Source organism: Trachinotus anak, unplaced genomic scaffold, assembly GCF_046630095.1.
Source record: "Trachinotus anak isolate AG129_WGS33_773 ecotype Australia unplaced genomic scaffold, CSIRO_AGI_Tana_v1 ptg000019l, whole genome shotgun sequence".
Lineage (NCBI taxonomy): Eukaryota > Metazoa > Chordata > Actinopteri > Carangiformes > Carangidae > Trachinotus > Trachinotus anak.
Window position 1 is genome coordinate 24,099,768 of NW_027273870.1, and position 14,147 is coordinate 24,113,914.

At 39.9% G+C, this 14,147-nt stretch overlaps 1 protein-coding gene across 1 annotated transcript in view; it reads left to right on the plus strand.

The window, feature by feature from the left end:
- Window positions 1-9,141: 9,141 nt before the first annotated feature.
- myo15ab (myosin XVAb) overlaps window positions 9,142-14,147 on the plus strand; it is a 54,141-nt gene continuing 49,135 nt past the window's right edge. The window contains exon 1 of the mRNA XM_071504931.1: window positions 9,142-12,203. The gene's annotated coding sequence lies outside the window, so the exon portion shown is untranslated. The remainder of the gene's footprint in view (window positions 12,204-14,147) is intronic.

Below are 14,147 nucleotides of genomic sequence, written 5' to 3' on the forward strand. Positions count from 1 at the left end.
TGGCTTTATATAGACTCAGGAAATGAATCACTCTGTCAATAAATGGCAACAAAATAAACAGAAATTTATTCAAGGCTTTCTATCTGGAACAGAACAGTGTGATAGCTGGCATTTACTGAGTTATACATATTCTCTCCCTCTCTCTCTAGTCTGTCTTTCTACTTTGTCCCCCCCCCCCCCCCCCCCCCCCCCCCCTCCTCCCCCTCCCATCTTGCACCCTCCACCCTCTCTCGATCTCTCACCCACAAAGAGTGGGTGACCTGGAATGAGCTCTCCCACAGACGGCACTGCTTCCTACAGCCAGACAGGGGCAGTATGTAGTGCTTGGATCCAATGCAAGCTTTAGCTTTATGATTCTCAATAGTCTACCATGGCAGCATCATCAACCCATTCAAATTTATAGACACCTTTGAAAATCACTCATCTCAAAAATTGATGGGTGATTACTTCCTGTCACAGTGCTGATCACAGTGAAAAGTTCACGAGTGCGGCAGCCAAATCAATTAGTTCAGAGTGATGCACTGCTGTGTCGTTTTCACTTGGCTACATCAGCAATTATCCTTAACTTGAAAAGGTCAATCAATAATTTAATAATTAAATGCGAGCAAGAATTAACAAAGTTCTGAAGCATTAGTGAAACCTGTCTCCCTGAAAATTGTCTGTCCTCATTTTCACTACAAAAACCAGAACCATTCGTGGCTAAAATAGTTGAACTAAATATGTATAAATATGAAAATCTGTTCATTAATTCAGAATTTTGACTTTTTTTTTTGATAAAGTAAGTGTAGCTTCAGTTAAACAGCACAGGTCAGGACAGGGGTTTGAATAATTCATGGTCTCAACACATTTAGGAATGAATAATATAATATATATATTACAACAACTCAACTTTTTTGACTTGATTTTCCATAATTCTAACTCCCATGCAAAATATATCCATCCATGCAAGGTCTCAGCTTGGGTTGGTTAGCATAAAATAATAGTGACAGTTGCAGCTGATCGCACTTGTATTAAATGCACAGTTTGACAATTATTTTTGATTAGATAATTAAATAGGAAGATGAATACCGCTCTTATATCTGTTTGTTAAATATGAGGCTAGGAGTCGATTAACTTAGCTTAGCAAAAAGACTGGAATCAGGGCAAAACAGCTATCCTAGCTTCGTCCAGCAGTAACAAAATCCGGTCCCACTAAAGCTCACTAATAAACGCGTCATATCTTGTTAGTTTCATGCATACAAAAACCAAAGTGCAGAAATTACTTGTTATGATCTCGGCTGGTTGCCTAGCAACCTCAATGAGACAAGAAGACTCCAAGAAGAAATAGTGCAGGACGTAAACCCCTGTAACCCTGCAACATTTCGGCTTTTGCACAGATTTAACAAATAAGATATAACATGTTATCTATTGAGCTTTAAAGTTGCTGGTTGGCATGTTGTGTGACCTTTGAACAGAGGTCTGCTGTTTCCCATTGCTTCCTCTCTTTTTGCTAAGCTAAGTTATGCGACTGAGGCTGGTAGATTCATATTGACTGTGTTGAGGTGAGACTAGTATCAATCTTCTCATCTAACTCTAGGCATGAGAGCAAATAAGACTATTTCCCAAAACGCTGAACTGTTCCTTTACCACTGGAGAACTAACCTGCGGTTTCATCAAGTCTTGATCCTAATCTGTGCATCCAAGCATGCACAAGTTGACAATCACAGGGGTGGTATGGAGGTCACAGTCTGTCTGTGTGCTGTGTGCCGCTGCGGTATGGCATGGGAATTGCACACAGACAGGCAGCGAGTACACTGGCTCCTCAATATGACCCACCTAAAGCACCAACCTGAAACACACATAAAAAATATGCAGAAATTATGTCATACTGTGGGTCTAGGGAGGTACCCAGTTAGACTGTGTTTGTTAATTTGCACTTAAACCACCCGGGCACACGCCTGTACCCAATTTGACAGCTCGGAAATTCACAGTACAACAGGAAATCTCATTTGTATATTCAGTGTGTTAAATTCTTGGGGTGCTTAAGTATACATTGGGTACTTAGGGCTCTGTGGCCAAGGAGCTGGTGCAACAGAGCGTTTCAGTGTTGGAAGCAGTAGCCAAATCAAACTAATTGGTCCAGTCCACAGAACAATTTAAATTAGCTCATTTTGAGGTGGTAACTTTTTATGCGCTTTCTATTATCAGCGTAGCCAGAGGGTGCATTAAATATGTTACTGCCAAAAGCAAAAGCCTGACTGTGAGATTGAAGTGCTATTCATTTTTAGATGAACTGATAAGGCAGATTGTATGACCTCTAAATAAAATATTTACTTGGTGCTTAAAAGTTTTTCAGAACTTATTAGCTGTTCAAGGTAGAAAACTGGAGACGTGGCTGTTGGTGGAGGCACTTTGACTGTCAGCACACAGCTTTAGTTTCAGCGAGATGCTAGATGGAACTGGGAATGAACATGTGAACCTGCAAATATTTACAGCTGAACTCTGCCACTCCAATGATGTATTTTTAGGCCCCCTTGAGCTCTTAAAAGCCACAAGCACACTTGTTTCACTTGTTTTCCATTATCATGAACAACTCGAAAACTGAAAAAATAAAGTGCATGTAATGATTTCAATCAGGGGAGTTGTTTAAAAAAATTTAGTGTTGTTGATTAAACATGCATTAGATTGGCATAGACTTTATCTGGGGATAATGCCCGATTATGGGGATGAATAATATAATCAGACAATAACACAAGATCCCAGCTTGGCCATATGCCAACTGCTGATCGAGTCTTTATCCTGGTGGTGGTGATGGGGAATGTTCTGGTTGGTTGCTGGCCTCAGCATATTGGGTTAATAAAGAGAACAATGATCGTTTATTGGCTCCTCTGGGGGCAAGAAAAGGTTGTGGGCTTATTTGTTTGGATGATGGGAACCAGAGAGACTAGCCTCTTCAATTTTGAAAGTCTTAGAAGGAGCAATTATTAAAAAAATTAAATCAACTCAAGGCAAAGGAAGAGGGTTGGACTGTATAATCAGTTAAATTTGAAATGCTGCTCTTTATCTCTCCCATTCATCAACACACCATTTAAAAAAATCTTCTGTTATGCCTACAGCACACTCATGCACTCTGGGGTGTATGTGCCACTCAATAATCGATTGACCAATTGATAAATAACTGATCAATCAGTTGACACGGTAAGTTGGTCAAGTGATAAATCGAGAAATCAATAAGCAATTTCCTTAATCAATTCAGTAATCAATTAAAACTATGCTACTAATGAGCCGATGATAATTTGAGAGTGTGGAGTGGGATAAGTGGGAACATTTAGGTGATTTGGGTGGGGATGGGGTGGTGTGGGGGTGAAGTAGGAGAAATGATCTGCAGTTGTGTTTACAGCATGATGTAAACACCATGGCACATTCAAGTTACCGTAATCATCTGCTTGTGAATACACTCATACTAAAACCCGATAAAGAGATAATGAATCTGATATTTAATAATAATAATACAATAAAAGAAAAACACCTTCTAATGCCACAATGTGGTGACTAATCCTTCTGACATTCTTCATGAAAATCACATCATTATTTCATAAAATTATCGATTTCATCATCAGTCTATAATTTATCTTTATTTATCAAGTCATTGTGCAACCATGACATTCTCTATTCAGTCTTTTGTTAGATTGTTTTATCTATTGATTGGCATGTTGCTTAATTCTTTTATTCAATAGTCAATGGTTTGTTAATTAATTTCTTAGTTAAATGATCGACTGACTCAAGTGGGCTCCCACACTGACTGTGCTGGTGTGCATCTGTTTGTGTACTTGTATGTTTTAGCCTAAGTGTCCCTGTCTGGTCATTCTGTAATCTCATGCAGTCTGGTTTGTGGGGTATTTTTCTCCTGAATGGGAAACTCCATCTCTGTGAGGATATTGTCCATCTGCTGCATCTCCTAAAGGACCACTGAGGGAGAGAGCTGGGTAGCTACATGATGCAAGTCACACACACACACATACACATCTCTGTAAGGTGACGCTGTAGCATTTTCTTGGCACATATGGTCTGGTCAATGTGATGAGTGAAGGCCACATTAACATGGTTGCATTGGGACAATTTGTCTCCCATGGAAAGCAGTGGATTTTCCACCTGCTGTGTAATCTTCTGTGACACTTTGTACTTACGATGCCCAATGGCCAACATTATCATGGTTACACCACACCCATGAGAACAGAGCAAACAGGCTGTTATATACCGTCACACTGTTAGTGTCATTATGGCGGCAATATCTTTGACAATAATGTCAGCATGGGGATTTCACTGGTTATGGTTATGAACGGTGGAAAAGACACTAAAGACACTGTTTATATTAAAACATGACTGTGTTTGTACATGTGGCAGCAGAGGTCCTTCTTAAATCTCTAATATCTTTCAGTCAATCTCTAACTAATTTCTATTTGTAGATATTTAAAAATGCATATTGAAAATTTTAAACCCTATACTTTAATTCATAAAATAAGTGGAAACCTTTATTTCTGTGTAGATCAATAATCCTAGTAAGTGCCCTTTCAGCACATTTTTTTAAACCCATTCTCTGAAGTGCCGGGTTTAAAGTGGGCATCCCCCAAAACTGGAGAGCACCAGGACAGCTATCATTCCACTCCTAAAAACTTTTGCTCTTTAAGCCCCCAACCTCAAATAGGACCTGTTTGTTAGAAAATGTTTTGGAGCTTAAGTGGTTTTCAGTGTGACCATGTCATAGGATTCCTGCTCTCACTGCTGGTAAACTCTCCCATTAAACATCCTGATATACACACAGAATATAAGCAGCAATTAAGTAGTTAGTTTGCTTGAATTCACACGTGGAACAGCAACATATGCAGAAATGTGTGTGTGCGAATGATGAATGAATAAGTGAACGTGTCATACCTAAATGAGCTGAACTCACTCCAGCTGTGTCTTGACTTTATCTCTGACTTTCTCCAGCTGCTCCCGGCAACACCTAATCATTCACTGTTTCCACAAAAGTGAAGCAAGAGAGACAGAAAGAGTGAAAACAGCTTTTGCTAAATGTTTATGCTAATCAATCATGTGCCATATTCAGGGACCTGTGTGTGTGTGTGTGTGTGTGTGTGTGTGTGTGTGTCTTCACTAAAGAAATACCATTGGAGGCTCCCTCTCTTCTGTCTCCTGATTATTATTATTGTTTCCTGTGCATTTCTGCCTCTGGCAACAACACTCGTAGGCGTAGGTGGACTGACCATCATGAGTGGCCAACTGGGACCTGAAGGCCAGCAGAGAGCGGAGAGAGACCCATGCCTTCCCCATTGAGCGTGAGAGAGAGAGAGAGAAAGAGAGAGAGAGCGTGGGATGTGGGGGTGGGGGGTATTGAGTGCATCACTGGTCCATGGTTCTCCTTTTAAAGTACTGCTTAGTTTCTGTAAATAGAAAAGAATATATAACGAATGAATATAAAACAAGAAATTCAAAGGCACTGTAAAGCACAGCAGGAAAAGGTCAGTTCAAACAGATATAAGATAAATCACCCTAAACAGTGTGTGTGCAACAAGAGTCAGTTGTGCTAACCTGCAACAGCCTTATATTAATATTATGGGATTGTAATTACACCATCTGTTTATCAACACGCCTTTTTCACTGTATATATTTTAACTTAGGAAAGTAGTGGTAGGAATAACAATAGCTCAGTTATATTCCTCTGCCTCTGCGAGCCATGACAGTGTCACAGTGAGGCAGCATGCACAATACAAGGACCCTGAGACTGAAGCAGCTAAATGAAATTCAGTCATTATTCATTTCATCGTTTACATCAGTGATTTTCTTTTCTCACTTTGAACTCTTCTATGAATAACACCCACAGTATTTACTAACCTCTGCTGTTATCATATTCATAATTCGATAAAATGACTTTGTCTCTTGGACAAACATTACCTTCACTTAAGACTTTATATAAAAGTGTCGGTACAATCTCTAAAAGTTATGAAGGCATTCCACCTGTAAGAAACACTCTAGGGAGGACTGTCAGAGGATTTGTGTGTTTATTTATATATGTATATTTTTGATTTTGTAAATTGATTTCTTTTGGAATATATTTATCTATTTTTCCATTTCAGTGCTATTTAATAATGCTAATATTTGTACTAGTTTGTAGCTATTTTCTCTTTTTGTACATTTTTTTTCCTGTGCTGTTGTTTGTCGTGCTCAGTTATTAAGACAGAAACAAAACCCCTCTGGTGTCATTCCAGACCCTGCCATTCCTCTTCCATCCACATTTCCCACCTTTTCCAGATATGGCTAATGCAAACAGCTACACTTTTGCTATGATTGGCCAATCCCTGATTTTGAAATTCCTTGATCCTCCATCCCTCATCCTTAACCTCATCACCTCACCACACTATGGGTCTATCTACCCAGTAATTCCAGTCATTTCCTGATCACCTACAGACCTGTTTCACAGCAGATATTAAGGCTTGTCGGTGTTATAATGAGTGTATTCCACTACGATGAGTTAGTGCCAGCGCCCTGGTAACTGTCACGGCTTCCTCCGACACTTGAGGACACTTGGAACTGAGCCATCATTAATGACATTTATTTGGATTTCCTGCTATGACAACTCAAAATATCTGCCATGAAAAAAATTCTATTGCAGCCTTGTTTCGTGCCTTTTACCTGCCTGCCAGCTTCAGAGACTCTGACCCCAGCTAGTTATTGGACTTTTGGCGGCCTGCCTGATCTGTCCTGGTCTTGCTTGCCTCCACTGATTGCCTGTTTCTGACCTATATCCAGCCTTTTGACTAGTGAAGTCTTCTTTTCTGATCCTACTCCTACCTGCTGATTCTGTTTCTGGGTCTAAATACAGAATTATTACAGTGATTATTAAAATTATGAGGCTGCAAAATGTTTACGTTAATGGTAGCAAAGAGCATGGAAATTATGCCAACAATGGAGAGAGTAATGTAGTTTATTGTAAGCATGTACTATATCTCTGCTGTGATTTAGACACTGCCATTCTTCTTGCGCCCTGAACCTCATTACCCCTTCAGCCCCACAGTCAATATATTTCCCATTGTGGTCTGAGAATTTTGGACCCCACTTACATATATAGATACAGCTATAATACACCTAGTAATTCTAGTCATTTTCCAAAATGCTTATTGCAGCCCTCCTGTATCCATCTGCCTCCCTGTTTTAGTGACTTTGAACCCAGCTAGTTTTTGGACTTTTGGCTGCCTGCCCGATCCCTTCTGGTTTTGTTTGCCTCCGCTGACTGCCTACTTGTTTCCGACCTATATCCTGCCTTTTGACTAGTCAAGTGTTCTTTTCTCTTACTACTCCTACCTGCTTATTCTGCTTCAGGGAGTTGTTACAGTGATAGCCTAAATTTTGAGACTCCAAAATGTAGGGAGAGCACATGGAAACATGTCTAATAAAAAGCCTAAAAGATGGTATATTGATTTTCATACATCCATCTATCCATACTCTGGATGCTTATATGCTTATCTGAGTCCAGGTCATGGTGACAGCTAAGCAAGGTAGCCCAGACATCTGTTTCTCCAGCCATATCCTCCACCTCCTCCTGGGGATTGATTTTCAATCTTTCTTTAACCTTTAGTTATTATAGACTGCCTATTGACTATTGCATCTTATGGTTAATAAATTATTTAAGTTAATATAACATGCATGACACCATAAAATAAATTCTGGCAAAGGATACATTTTTGTTTGAGGTATTTTTCCCATTAAAACTGTTTGGGTTACGTGTGGTATTTGCAGCTTCAACACAGTGAAGTGGGAGCTTATAAAGAGCACTGGAGGACAGCATTATATCCTTCCTGTTTCACTGCAGGCTGTTCAGGTTAAATACAAAATAATCCAAACTCATCCAAATGTTCAATTCCACATTAAAATTCACCCCCCATTACGGTTACTGAAATGCCAAGTTTATTTTAAACATTCTACTTAAATGAAATAATTATTCAGTATCCCTGAAGACAATACAGGGTTGGTGAAGGTCTGTTGCCCTTCTGAATATACATTTTTATGGAACTTGCCTGCTCACAGAGCATCAGCATGCAGAGAGTGAGAGAGAGTAATTTGATGAATTACAGCTGTACATCCTCCACATATTATGTATAATATGAATAAATGTCTGAAATTGCAGTACAATTAGTCAAATCACCAAGACTGCCAAGTGTGAGGCCACAGGTGCCCCCCCCCCCCGCCACATCTCTCTCTTCTGCGCGTCTAAATAAGAAAATATCAACTATGGGTGGACTGCCCACTTCCCTCTATTTAAAAAGATCTGAAATTGTAATTTGGCTTCACCTAACAGGCTTATGAGATGCATCAGCTTTCATATAAATTCCATTTCTGTGTTTCTGAGTGCCAAGACAGGTGTTATCTCTGTTCCACAGCACTATCCCAACATGAAAGCGCGATCTCAGAACCAAGTGGTTCCCAGTCTTCTTATATACCATTTACGTTCCCAATGATCAAATAATCACCTGCTGTGCGGAAAACAACATGATAATTTCATCTGTTGCCCCTTTGCTCTCGTATACTCGAGAGCGGAGTAGATCTAAAGCTGAACTAAGCAAAATCCTCACACTGTTGTGCTTTCAAAGCACCCAGAGGGAAGAGAAGTTCAATTCTTTAAGCTGTATCATTATGTTTAACAGCCATTTAAAGAAATACTCCTGGCCTAATGGATGTTTTGAATGTGGGTAAACACCACTGAATTTTTATAAATGAAGGCTCATTACTGAAATCTGGAGAGAATACAGACATTGCCACTTTGCATTACTTGCATTTCTGTCTGTCTCCAATTTACTTGAATGATTATCAGTTATTTACCTCCAATACGTGCTTTACTGTACTCAAAACCATTTAAGCGCCTTCATCCAGACTGCAGTGCTTCTGCATCCAGTGATGGGATGTTGCCATTCAGTAACAAACAAAGCCAAATCAACAAAGAAACATAACATGGACGTTGCTGTAAAGATACTGGATATCCCCTACATCTTCTGTAAGTATACCCCCCAGCCCCACCCACCCACCCACCCACCCGTAATAAACTACTGGTGTGGATTTAAGGCACTGCAAAGTTTGCAAAGATTATTTAAATATACATATATATCTTGTTATGCTTTAGACTGTCTGTGCTCATCTCTTATTTTTCTTAGTGTATGATCATTTGGTGATTAAAACTAGAGTGCAGACTCAAGCAGGAAAAACGGTTAGAGAGACGGGTATGAGATGAAATACAATATCCACAGCAGGAATCAGGGATGATGTGGTTATATGGCATGCGTCTTACTTCTTGCAATATCACTTATCACTTCTACATCTAAATGTTCCAATTTTAATTTCCAGTTAAATAATTTGTAGTGAGTCATTCTAACATCTGTCTCATAATTAAATGTTAATTATCTGAGGAAATCATTTGTTTTTTTTTGTGTGTGTAGAATTTTAGTATACCAAAACAAACTGTAACCATTTTTATGAAAGTGATGAGCATACGGTTAGATTCATTTCAGTGAATACTATGATGGTAAGCTAAATGTTCATATATGCAACATACCTCCCATATACTAGCTATCCCCTGAAATCCAAACCAGATTTCATACAACAGGACTTTTATGTTTTCTATATGCAAGAAAAGACCATGTACTTTATGTTTTATACATGCTAGTGTAGCCCTCCATGTATGCATGACTTTATATGACCTGTATGCTATTTACTAAATGTATAGCACAGGTGTATGTTTGTAGACAACTTTAGCATGGAAGAGTATAAAAATGTTTTCCCATGGTTTAACAAGAGGCAATAAGGTTTCTTTTTTTCATTTAGTTATGCTTATAATAAAAGCTGGACTGTTTTTGCTGTCTACTCTTTATATTTGGATTAATGTCATGCATTGGTCTTTACAGCACTTTGAGACTTTGTGTGACTTCCCCTGATACAAAGATTTAACACTTCTGTCTTGTAAGGCTACTGTAATTCATTATGTGAGTCCATAAATACAATCTGCTGTCATATATTCCTCCGACACTCTATCTAGTATTCCACAACTGCAGCTTCTTATCATCTTTAAGACTATCTGTCATTGTCAACTAACCCTCACACCCCTCACACTCACACTCACACACACACAGACAAACAAGCATAGGAACACATACACACTTAAAAATATCCATCATAGAGTGGATGTGGTGATTGTGGATTCTGCAGGTCCAAGCTTTCACTATAGCTCTCTGTTGACATGGTCTGATCTGTGGATAAAGGTTGCACAAAGGTAGTTTTTTTGTGAGTGATAGGAAGACAGTCACTGTAGTTTGGAGTTTAACAGCAGTCAGGTGCGTCTCTGAGCAGGAAGGGGTTCAACATGTGACTCAAGGACACTTCAGCAGCAGCAGGGATTGTTTGAAACTGATGGGCACACAGCAGGGCCCCCACTACTCCTGCAGCCTCACTATCCGGCCTATCAGGGTGGAGCCTAAATTAACTGGACGTGGATGGATGGACCCTGTGGATTTTCTGTCTTTGAATCTATCTATCTATCTATCTATCTATCTCTCTATATTTCTCTTTCTGGCTCTCTTACACAAACAGACAAAATGCACATACACAGGTTTCCCTGTCCCTCTGGGAGCTGTCTACAGCCACCCTCTGACCTACTGCAGAGACTGGGTGTCTCGGAGCAGCTGTTCCAGCTCCAGACCCAGCTGACTCCTTCAGGAGAGAAACTAATGTTGGTGATCCGCTCACTGAGCTTGCCTGCTGTCTGACTGGCAGAGCCTGGTAGTGGGGAAAGCTCACAACTGCATCCGTTTCAAATTCAGAAGGAGTAAGCCAGGTCTACTTTTACTGTTCTCCCCTCACCTGAATTTGCATTTTTGTTTTTCATCTGTCAGTTGTGGAGTTTAGGCTACTTACATTTTAACCTCTTCATTCCAATTATCTCTGACATGTCTCTACTGTGATAGTTCTTTTCTCAAATAGTAAAGCAGCTCTAGCTCGACAACTGTTGCAACATTTTTCCTGCAGAAACATCAACACCTTCCTGAAACAAGGTTTTGCTGTTTACAGTGTGTTAGTCAATAAAGCAGCTCATACCTGCAGGATGAAGCCATTACTTTCCTTGAATGACTCACAGAGCCTACAACTGGACAGGGGCCCTGGAACATGCCAAACATTATAGATATTTACTGTTCCAAGGCCCTGGGCAAGCTGATGTCAGAGGGACACAATTTTCAGCAGCAACTCCTGGTTGCAACACTGCCTTCAAAAATTAAAATAATTCAGGTAAGGGTTCGCCCCAAGAGAGTATAAAATAACAATGATGCCCAGAGGTAGCAACACCTATGAAATCACAACAGAACCAGAGAGAAAGAGAAGTACCCTCTACCATCATCCATCAAACCTTTTTACTTGGTTCATTTGCATGTGAATTATTTTAGAGTGCTGTTAAATTATCCAGTAATTCATAAGAAAAAAAATCATATATTAGAGGAAAGTCAGAAGAAATTAGCACAACTTTCTGTAGCAGAAACTTTTTTCTGCTTTGCCATTCTGATAACATGGTTTCCCGTGGGGTCCAATTTAAACTTTTTAAGACCTTTTCAACTCCACATTGAAGGCAATTTGATACTTGTTTCACTGCCATACCGACCACAGTATGAAAGATGTCGATGAAAACCAGTGGGGATGGCATAGGATATATGATTGAATTTATTAACGTTTATATGTCCTTCCCAGCCGTTATATTTATAATATTTAATAATATTTACAAAACATTCCTAATAACATAATTCATAATTCATTAAAGAAATGAGCAGTCAATAATATGACTGGGTATTTCCATCTTGGAACTGCTATAAAATAAAGAAAGTCTCAAAAAAGTGATTCAGACAGCCATACATTACAAACCTAAGGAAACCAATCCCATCAATTTAGGGGCGCCCGACGCAGACATGAGTGAGCTGCGCATGCGCAAGGTGTGCACCATGAGAAGAAAAGATGATATGACATTCTGGTTCTTCTAACTTCTCCCTGAGTGATCATTTTACAAGTAAATATAACCGAAATCACAGCACAGGGTTCGTCTTCAACTCACGTGTTTGGTGATTCTGTCAGACAACGACAAGGTCAAAAAAATTGGGATTTTTAACAGTGCAGAGCAGTGGCTTGGGAATGTCTTGGAGGTGAGTGCTGGTTAACATTTAGCCTACTGCGCTGTATTTCAGTCACTATTTCATACAAAAATATGTCAATGAAAACTCACACTAGGCAGAATACAAATACAAAATGATGACATCATGATTATGGTAATTAGCACATTACTTCGTTTAGCAACATTTAGTGAGTTTTCAGGCAGGTTTCAGTGCTTTCCATTGAAAGTAGCTGCCGAGAGTTTTCATTAGCACAACCACTGATGACGCTTCAGTAACCGCCACTTACAAGCTAACAAGCTAACAAGCTAACAAGCTAACAAACGACATACGCAAATACACGGTGTTAACCACGCTAACCGTGCCGACACCTCTGCTGGTCGCCGATTTTGGTTCACAACAAACTCCACACCTGAGTCCGGGTCTGTCTGAAGCTCAAACAAGTGAGGCTGAATGTGTCAGGTGTTTCTTCTGCTGCTAGCCACCTCGACAAGCGCTGTTCTCTCAACGGAATGTTCTCAGTCAAGAAGCTAGATGGGTTTCTAGCCCCTTTTAAGTATTTTTTTTTAAAATTTATTTATTTTTTTATGTTTTATATAGGGACACCATTATCAATCATAGAAGAATATTTTTTTAGCATTTTACATATTTTTAAATATGTCTGGAGAACTTTAAATACGATCTGGGCCTGGATAATAGAAGGAATAACCAATTTAAAAATAACATTTTTATTTAAGGTCAACATATGAAGTTTGCCTAAAATGAGACTAGAGATTTTCCAGCTTGGTTTTGCTAAAATCACATGCAAAGACGTTTTATAAGTCATTTTTAATAAAATGCTTTTTGAGACTTTTTAAGACCTGCAGATTCCTTAATTGCCTCATGACCCTCTAGATGTCCATTGTCATCCCTTATGAAGGTCTTGACTCACAGGTTAGGAGCCACTGATCTAAGTCATACTGTGACCAAAAGACAGATGGGACTAAACGTTTTGAATAATTGAACTGCACATCAGTGGTTGTGTTTTCAGACAGCTGCTTTAAGAAGCATTGGAGCTGATTGCACTGCTGTTAGTGGGCAAAAAAATGAAAGAAGTGCTTATGTTTTGGTTAGAAAGCATTTAAGCTGGCAGATTGGAGATCTGACTGCAAGGACCAAGACTGGCTGTGCTGTGTTTGGCTGCCAGCCGCAGACTGACAACAGTAGCCTATATTAACCCCCCCCCCCCCCCCCCAAAAAAAAACACTGCAAATTTGCCTATTGGTTGAAGTCTATCTAAGCCACTCTTTCAGGAGCAGTGCTAAAAATAGCTCTAACGCAGCCAAGGGCTTGTTTCAAAAAAAAAAAAAAAACTGCGAGTTCTTGCGTCGTGGCTCTCCACAGTGGGTCCAGTATCAAAGCCAGAACCTGTTAAGAGTCGGGCGGCCAGCCGGTCATGTTGGGGAGACGGCAAGGTCGTCTGGGTTATGGAGTGAATCCAGTGGAGATGCAGCAGTTTGTGGCTGTGCGCAGTTTGTTTGTTGTCAGGCGGGTCCATCTGGTGGGCGACGGAAGGATTGCTCATGGGGAGATGTTAATGGTACATTTCCTTGTTCTGACTCTCACCTTCATCTGTTATGCTCAAGTTACCCCTTGAGCCATCTCATGACACACTTTCCCATCGTGTTCAGTCCGGAAGAGAGGAAATGTTTAATATCCAAAGCCTAATATATGACAAAACTTCCGGACAGCAGTGGAGGGAAAAAACAGCTTTTATCAACTTCAGTAACATCTGCTCTTTGGCTAATTAAGATGGGTTATAACGATTTAATGTAGCTTTCCTTAAGTGTTATTTACCACGACTTATACCAGTGTGTATCACCGTGTATGACCGACTCTGCCCACCCGCGGTGCTCATCAGTTCACACCGGAGCGTGTGGAACTCAAGCCCCCGGCCGCTCACCGAAGAATAGCGGTCGTTAAATATTCATCCTCGGT